Genomic DNA, 8,411 nt, shown 5'->3' on the forward strand with positions numbered 1-8,411 from the left:
TAATTTATGTAGACTAACTAGTTTATATTCATAGAAATGAACAATGGCATTTTTTAAAATGATTCATTAATTCTTTGACTTTTGAGTCCTCAAACCAAAGCTTCTTATTATTCTCTCCAAAATTTTTCTTTCCCTTTCACTAAACATAACTGGAATGTAGACTATGAATTGTTCTAATAGAGATGGTCCCACTTGACACAGTAAACAATGAGTAGTACTTAAGCCATAGAGTTTTTTTCTACTTTATTAATTATTTTCTATTTATTATAATGGCAATATTTTATGCTTTATTTCCACTCAAGTGAAAAATACAAATATATCATCCATGAGGTGGTTTATAGATAAGAAACCTTTGTAGAAACAATATCTTTGAGTAATTACTAAAATGTCCATCTGTTTTTAAGCTGGTGATGTGTCAATAGGATATAAATATGAAATTCTAACATTGCTTGTGATACTGTTATATTGTTTCCCTGTCCCTCCTGATCCTTCAGTTCCTCCTGTGTAGCCCCTTGGGCTAGTGTCGTTTCATTATTCCATTTACCTCCAGAATTTTGTGTATCAATATGCTTACCTTTATGCTACCTGGAGCTATGATCAAACTATCTAGAACTTAATTAATATGCTCAATTGATTATTCAGGGTAAACATTTGACCTAAATGTGACTCTCTCCACCTTTTCTTGAAATTCCCAACTACCTGTCTGTGATAGTTTGGAGCTGTTATGTATCCTAGAAAATATTATGCTATTTTAATCCATTTCTGTGGGTGTAGACCTAATGTGGGTGGGACCCTTTGATGAGGTTACTTCAATTGATGTGTGACCTATCTCATTGCAGGTGGGTCTTTACTGGAGTCCCTTATAAGAGCATAAGACAGAAGAAGCCCCCAGAGAAGCTAAGAGACACAGAAGCAAAGAGAAACCCAGAGAAGCTGAGAGAGACAGGAGCTGAGAGAGTACACACAGAACACAGAGTGGAGGCCACAGCGGCCTGTCTTCAGAGCCCAGGTATCATCCTGCTGATGCTTTGAATTGGACATTTTCACAGCCTAAGAACTGTGAATTGTAAGTTAATAAATCCTTCATTTTAAAAGCCAACCCATTTCTGGTATGTTGCATTTTGTCAACTTTAGCAAACCAAAACACTGCTTTTCCAAGTGAATTGCTTTTGGAATCCGTCCACAGCTGAGGACAGAAAAGGCTTTTAGGCTTGAAGGAGATCCTCGTAAGGATTCTTTCCTCCTGGCCTGAAGAAGGGTTTCCACCTTCTGGGAAGAATGTGACCCACAGAGATTCTTAGATTCTTAAAGGGAAATTCAATTTTTGAGTGTGACCTTAGGGATTATTCCGGTTTGCTAATGCTGCCATTAAGCAAAATACCAGAAATGGATTGGCTTTTATAAAGGGGGTTTATTTGGTTACAAAGTTACAGTCTGAAAGCTGTCAAGTGCCCAAGGTAAGGCATCAACAATAGGGTGCTTTCATTGGAGAAAGGCCATTGGCATCCAGGAAAACCTCTGTTAGCTGGGAAGGCATGTGGCTGGCATCCACTCGTTCCCAAGTTGCATTTCAAAATGGTGTTCCCCAAAATGTTGCTCTTGGGGCATTTTGTCCTCTCTTAGCTGCAGCTTTCTGAAGTCTTCTGCTTGTTAGCCCGTTTATAAGATCCCAGTGAACTAATCAAGGCCCATGCTGAATGGGCAGAGCCACACCTCCATGGAAACAATCCAATCAGAGTCATCACCCATGGTTGGATGGGTCCTATCTCCACGAAACACCCAATCAAAAGGCCACACCCTAATCAAAAAGATTAATCAATCTGCCCCCACAAGATTGCATCAAAAACATGGCTTTTTCTGGGGGATGTAATTTATACAAACCAGCACAGGAACCAAGGAGGAGATGGACCAGGTCCCCTGCTTCTGAGGCTGGGAGCATGCCTGGAAAACAGAGAACAGAAAGGCTTCATCCTGCTGCTCGGCAGGGATTGGCAGCCTGTCTGCCTTATGCCTCTAGCCGAGTGTCGTAGAAACTAGCCAGACTGCCTCTACTTGTTTATCCTACCACCAAATATTAGGGCCAATGAAGAAAATAACACACCGTCTAAGGGATTCTAGCTGCCAGAGAGAGGAAGATCAGCCAGGACAAACAGATCTCATGCCAGCAAAATAGAATTGCTGTAAGAGACAGAAAGTCACTTGTACAGACAAAAACAAGAACCTTTAAGGAAATGAAAGTGCAGTGCATCCCAAATGCAAACAAATACTTTCTGAAACTTAAACAACAACAACAGTGTGATTTCTCAAACTTCAGTACATAAACTAAGGATAAGAGGCTCAGACTGTAAGTTCATTTAGACACTTAGAAGATCAAGTAGAAGAAATGTCTCAGTGCACAGAGTGCAACTATGAAGAGATGGAAGTTATGATGAAAATAAACTAGTGATTTGGAGAATAGATGAAATAAAAATAAAATACAAAACTAGAACTTCCATGAGAAAAAAACGGACAGAAGCTTAAGACACAGTAAGCGAATAAATACATGAAGAAGTATCTTAATGAGTTGAAGAAAGAACCAAACAATCAGATTTTGGAGCCTCACTAAATTTTAGGCAGATTTAAAGAGAAAATAAGAAAGCTAAGCATAGCCTTCTGTAATTAATGAGCTGAAAAAATGAACATACTACAAGCTTTCAGACAGAGATTCTAATTTTTTTAAAATTAAGTTCAGTTTTATTGAAATATATTCACATACCATACAATCATCCATGGTGTACAATCAACTGTTCACAGTACCATCATACAGTCATGCATTCATCATCCCATACTATTTTTGAATATTTTTCTTACGTAAGAAAGAATAAGAACAAAAAATAAAAGTGAAAAAGAACACCCAAATCATCCCCCCCATCCCACCCTATTTTTCATTCAGTTTTTGTCCCCATTTTTCTATTCATCCATCCATACACTGGATAAAGGGAGTGCATCCACAAAGTTTTCACAATCACACTGTCACCCTTTGTAAGCTACATTGTTACACAATCGTCTTCAAGAGTCCAGACTACTGGGTTGGCTATTCCAATACATTAAAACCTAAGAGGTGTTATCTATAGAGTGCATAAGAATGTCCACTAGAGTAACCTAAGAGGTGTTATCTATAGAGTGCATAAGAATGTCCACTAGAGTGACCTCTCAACTCCATTTGGAATCAAAGATTCTAATGCAAAAAGCTAAATTTTTAGGAAAAAATGTGTCAGTGGAAAAAGTACTGTATGACTAATGTGGGGTTTATAACAGGAAGGCAAGTGTCTTTCAATATAAAGAAAACTGTCAGCATAGTCAATTACCAACAAATTTTAAAAAAAAAGTATGATCGTTAATGGAGTTTGGTAAGCATTTCTAAATTTCAAAATAGAACTGGTATATATCTAACATATTTGAATGCAATGAATATTGTCAGAAAGGCTACAGAAAATATATTAAATGTTAAGGCACTATTTTAGTAAAGTTTTAAGTGCTGTTTTAGTAAAAAGATTTTTGACATTCTTTTCAACAATTGTATGGGTCCAATGTTACGGAAATGGGATCTTAATAAGCTATAACTGAACTGAACATTTCTTGTATCAGTTTTCTAGTATCAGTATACAGAGTTTTTATCATTTTCTTCAAATTGAGTAAAAAGTGCTGAAGTCAGCTGTTTTATTTTCCTAGCTGCTTAAATATCATAAAATGGGTTGACTTACAAACAGATATTTATTGGCTCACGATTTCAGAGGCTAGAAGGCTTGCTTCCTCCTGGGGTGGGTGTCTTCTGGCTGGCCAGCAATCTTTGGAGTTTCTTGGCTTTTCTGTGACTTGGCACTGCACACAGCAGCATTCCATTGACTTCCAGCTTCTGGTAAATCCCCTGGCTTCTTTCTCCATCTGACTTTCACTCTGCATATAAAGCACTGTAATAATCTGGATTAAAGCCCAACCTGATTCAGTTGGACCACACCTTAACTGAAGTAACATTTTGAAGAGATTTTATATGTAATGGGTCCACAATCACAGGACCCAGGTTTGAGACCTGAATATGCCTTTTGTGAGGGACATTATTCAATTCTCAGCCAGCCAAGCAAATTATTTTTTGCCACATACTCAACTTCATTAGAACTTTGTTCTAATCTTCATATGGAGCACTGTTCTCTGGGAACTCACTTTCCAGAAGGTCGGAGTTTTCAAAACCACCAATTTCTGGTTTCTTCGTGCCCAAGAGTTCAGTTCTTAGTGTATCCCTTTCTCTTGCATTTTACTATAAGCTATAAGGAGAAACAAGGCTGTCTGGAAATCTCCTCAGCCAAATAAATATCCAAGCTCATCACTTTCAAATTCTACCTTCTATCCTACATCAGGAATCAACTGCCAAGCTCTCTGCCACTTTAAAACAAAGATAGTTTTTCTTCCAGTTTCCAATAACATCTTCATCATTTCTGTCTAAGGCCTCATTGAAAATAACTTTAGTTTACATATTTCTATCAGCAGTTTCTTTAAAGCAATCTAAGCCTTTTCTATCAAACAGCTCACAATTCTTCCAGCCTCTACCAGGTTTTCTGGCTGCCAGTGGTCTTTGGCTCCTCTGCCACATGGCAAGGCACATGACGGCATTTGCTTGTCTCTCCCTTCTTTTCTGGGGTTGTTGATTTTGGCTTCTTGCTTCCATGGTTTTCTCTGTGTGTGTCTCTGTTTCTGTCTCTCTCTCTCTCTTTATCTATCTATCTATCTATCTATCTATCTATCTATCTATAGAAATTCTTTATATAAAGGGCTCCAGTAATAGGATTAAGACCCATCTTGAATCAGGCAGGATGTATCTTAACTGAAATAGCCTCATTGAAAGGTCCTTACAATGGGTTTATAAACACAGGAATGGATTAGATTTAAGAACATGTGTTTCTGGGGTACATACAGTTTCAAACCACTACAACATCAGAATTTTTCATTTGTAAGTATTGACTAAGTCTCATTCTATGGAGTATTTAAGAAAACTAAACAGAGAGTGATTTAAAAAAATTATTAATTCCTATCATGTGTCTTTCCATTTTTGAAGTTGAAAAATATTCCATCACATACATTATTCTTGTCCCCCAAATATGTGAATTATTCACAGGATATGATGTTTTTTTATCTTTATGATACTAATTTATAACATAGGATACTCTTATTTAAATGTAAATGATAACAAAGCTTTTAGATAATACTAAAAAAATTGTATATATCATAGATTTCCTTTTTGAATGATTTTTCCTTTCACTATATTATTTATGCGATATTTTGACATTGAATATTTCAATATTTTTGCTTTTAGATAAAGCATCTAACCATATTTCCACTGCAAAAGACTTTCTCCAGATAGGTTATTATAATAGTTTTCCAGTTAGTAGTTCTTCCTTTTTCAGGTCTTAAAACAGAATTTTCCCATGAACATAACTCCTTCAAAAGTATTTACTAGTGCATTAATTGAAAACTACTGCAATATCAGAAGAACTGTGATAAATTACATTACAAACTTGCAAGAGTCCCAAACTCTTGAGTATGCTGTTTTATAGATAATAGGTTATCTGTATTCAGAATACAGATAATGAATTGGGGTTCATTAAACTTATGCATAGTTTTATGCTCTTACTTATCTAAAACTAAAATAATTTCTTTCTCTGTAAGTAGTGTTTAGGTTGTAGCTGGGGGTTGTATTACTTGAAATTTTGACCCAATTTTTTTTCTTTTCCTAGTTAGAGTGAGCTTACAAAAATGTTCACAGAGGTTATCTGCCTTCATTGTCATCTTACCTGATAAAAATCCCAAACTGTTACAGCCTCAGTAACTGTCACAAATTTATTATTTTGAAAAAGAAATTTTTAACTCCTTTATTGAAGAACTTTATTTCAACATATCCACCCAACTATTCACTCAAGAGATTTGGGTACCCATCCTCTATACTATATTCTTATATTGATTGTAGGGTGTTACGGTTTGATAATGCTGCCCTTTTGCAAAACACCAGAATTCGATTGGCTTTTATAAAGGGGTTTATTTGGTTACAAAGTTACATACAATCTTAAGGCCATTAAGTGTCCAAGGTAAGGCATCAACAAAGGGTACCTTCACTGGAGGAAGGCTATTGGCATCAGGAAAAATCTCTGTTAGCTGAGAAAGCATGTGGCTGGTGTCTGTCTGCTCCCAGATTGCATTTCAAAATGGCATTCTCCAAAGTGTTGCTCTTGGGGCTTTTTGTCCTCTCTTAGCTGCAGCTCCTCTTCAAAATGTCACCCTCAGTTGCTCTCTTGGCTGTAGCAGTGAGCTCATACTGTCTGAGCTCTTACATAAGGTTCTAATAAACTAATCAAGGCCATGCTGAATGGGTGTGGCCATACCTCCATGGAAATTATCTAATCTGAGTTATCACCCACAGTTGGGTGGGTCACATCTCCATGGAAACAACCCAATCCAAAGGTTCCAACTTAATCAGCACTAATACGTCTGCCCTCAAAAGATTGCATCAAAGAATGTGGCTTTTGGTGAGACATAATATATCCAAACTAGCACATAGAGTTTACTATAATTACTGCAAACTTTTATTCATATGCTTTTTTCTTCAGCTAGACTGGGAGCTCCTCTAAGGGCAATGTCTTGTTTTGGTCTGCATCATAGCCTCAACCTGCCAGAGTGCAAAATATGGACTTAATGTTATGTATGAAATAATATGAATGATGTTGACTCTCCCAGTCTTGTAAACAGGTTTTGACTACAAAATAGAGTATGAACAAATTGAGAAAAATACTGAAATATTGTAAAAAAATATTGAACTCACACAGAATGTAAGGTTTTTGTGATAAATGATAACCAGACATTTGTGCAAAGAAATGATACGGACTGGCTTCTTATAAAAACTTCTCATAAAAACCCAGTGAAGATTCTGCCCTAGTGAGTGTCAGGTTGAGGCAGACCAACTTTGTGTTCCTTACTCCTAGCTGAAAGGCTTGTGCTGTGAAAGGAAGAAACTTGCAGCGGTTATCACTGACACCCTGTAGCCTCCTTCCCTGTCAGCTCAGGTCCCCCACAAAGCTACATCAGGCCTGCCTCCCAAGTTTCCTCATTGAAAGTTACTTGCCTGCAGTCCAGAAGTTCTCAGTCTGATGGATTTAAAAGATTTTGATGTCATCCACCCTTAAATGTGTTGTGCTCCCTGACCTGGTTAGTGTGCATTAGGCATATTGGAAGCTGCAATTAAGCCAGCAAATAAATTGCATTAAACATTTGAACTGAAGTCATGTAGAACATATTTTACTTTCAATTTAGATCTGCTTTCAGTTTGCTACAACAACAACACTGACATGACACTAAATGAATATTTGGAGTGAACGAATAAATAAAATGTGTACTTTTAATGATGATTGATGGAGCATTGTTTTTGGTTAGTTGGAATTTGTATCCACAGATGGTTGATTTTCCTTCATGTAATAGTGACAGAACTGATGAGTGGCCTACAAATCAATTCAGCTTGTTTTCACAGCAAAGGATATTTTTCATATTAAACAGATCAGATACTAATGAAACAGATGTTCCTTAATTAGGTGACCAAACAAATGAAGAAGGGCTTTGATCCCACATATATTAATACTAGTGTTTTACATTGGTGATTTCAAATCTGTGGTCACAATGGTTAGTATTCTCATTTTTCCCATAGCCTCATTATTGTTTTTTTCTGGGCATTTTTGAAATTTTAACAATCTAGAGTATTTAATATGCATTTTTTTCTTCCTTTTATTGCTGTAGGAAAAAAAAGTTGGAAACATAAATATTTAAAGAGGTTGTAATTTTAACAGTCAATTTTTATTGTATCCTAGAAATATGATTTAATATGAGAAAGATATTTGCTGAGACAACAAAATATTGAAGGAAACCTGAAGATCTATAAGATTTTTAACATGGGATCCGACTGGCTTGATTTCATATGCCAGCTTAGGCACTTACTCTCCTTGCTACCTTGGGCAAAGTCCCTGTTCCCATTTAGCCTTAGTTACTTAACTATAAAATAAAAATTATAATTGCTTTCATTTATTTTCCTTTGCTCTTTGGTTTCTCCAAAAAGTACCCAAACTCTGATTTCTTTAGACTTACTCTTCACACTCTTACTGTTATTGATTGTTCCAGTTTGCTAATGCTGCTGTTATACAAAATACCAGAAATGGATTGGCTTTTATAAAGGGGATTTATTTAGTTACAAATTTACAGTCTGAAAGCCTTAAAAGTGTCCAAATTTAGGCATCAACATGAGTATACCTTCAATGAAGGAAGGCCAATGGTATCCAGAAAACCTCTGTTAGCTGGGAAGGCACTTGGATGGCATCTTCTGATTCTGGGTTGTGTTCCAG

This window comes from Choloepus didactylus, chromosome 3, assembly GCF_015220235.1.
Source record: "Choloepus didactylus isolate mChoDid1 chromosome 3, mChoDid1.pri, whole genome shotgun sequence".
Taxonomy (NCBI): domain Eukaryota; kingdom Metazoa; phylum Chordata; class Mammalia; order Pilosa; family Megalonychidae; genus Choloepus; species Choloepus didactylus.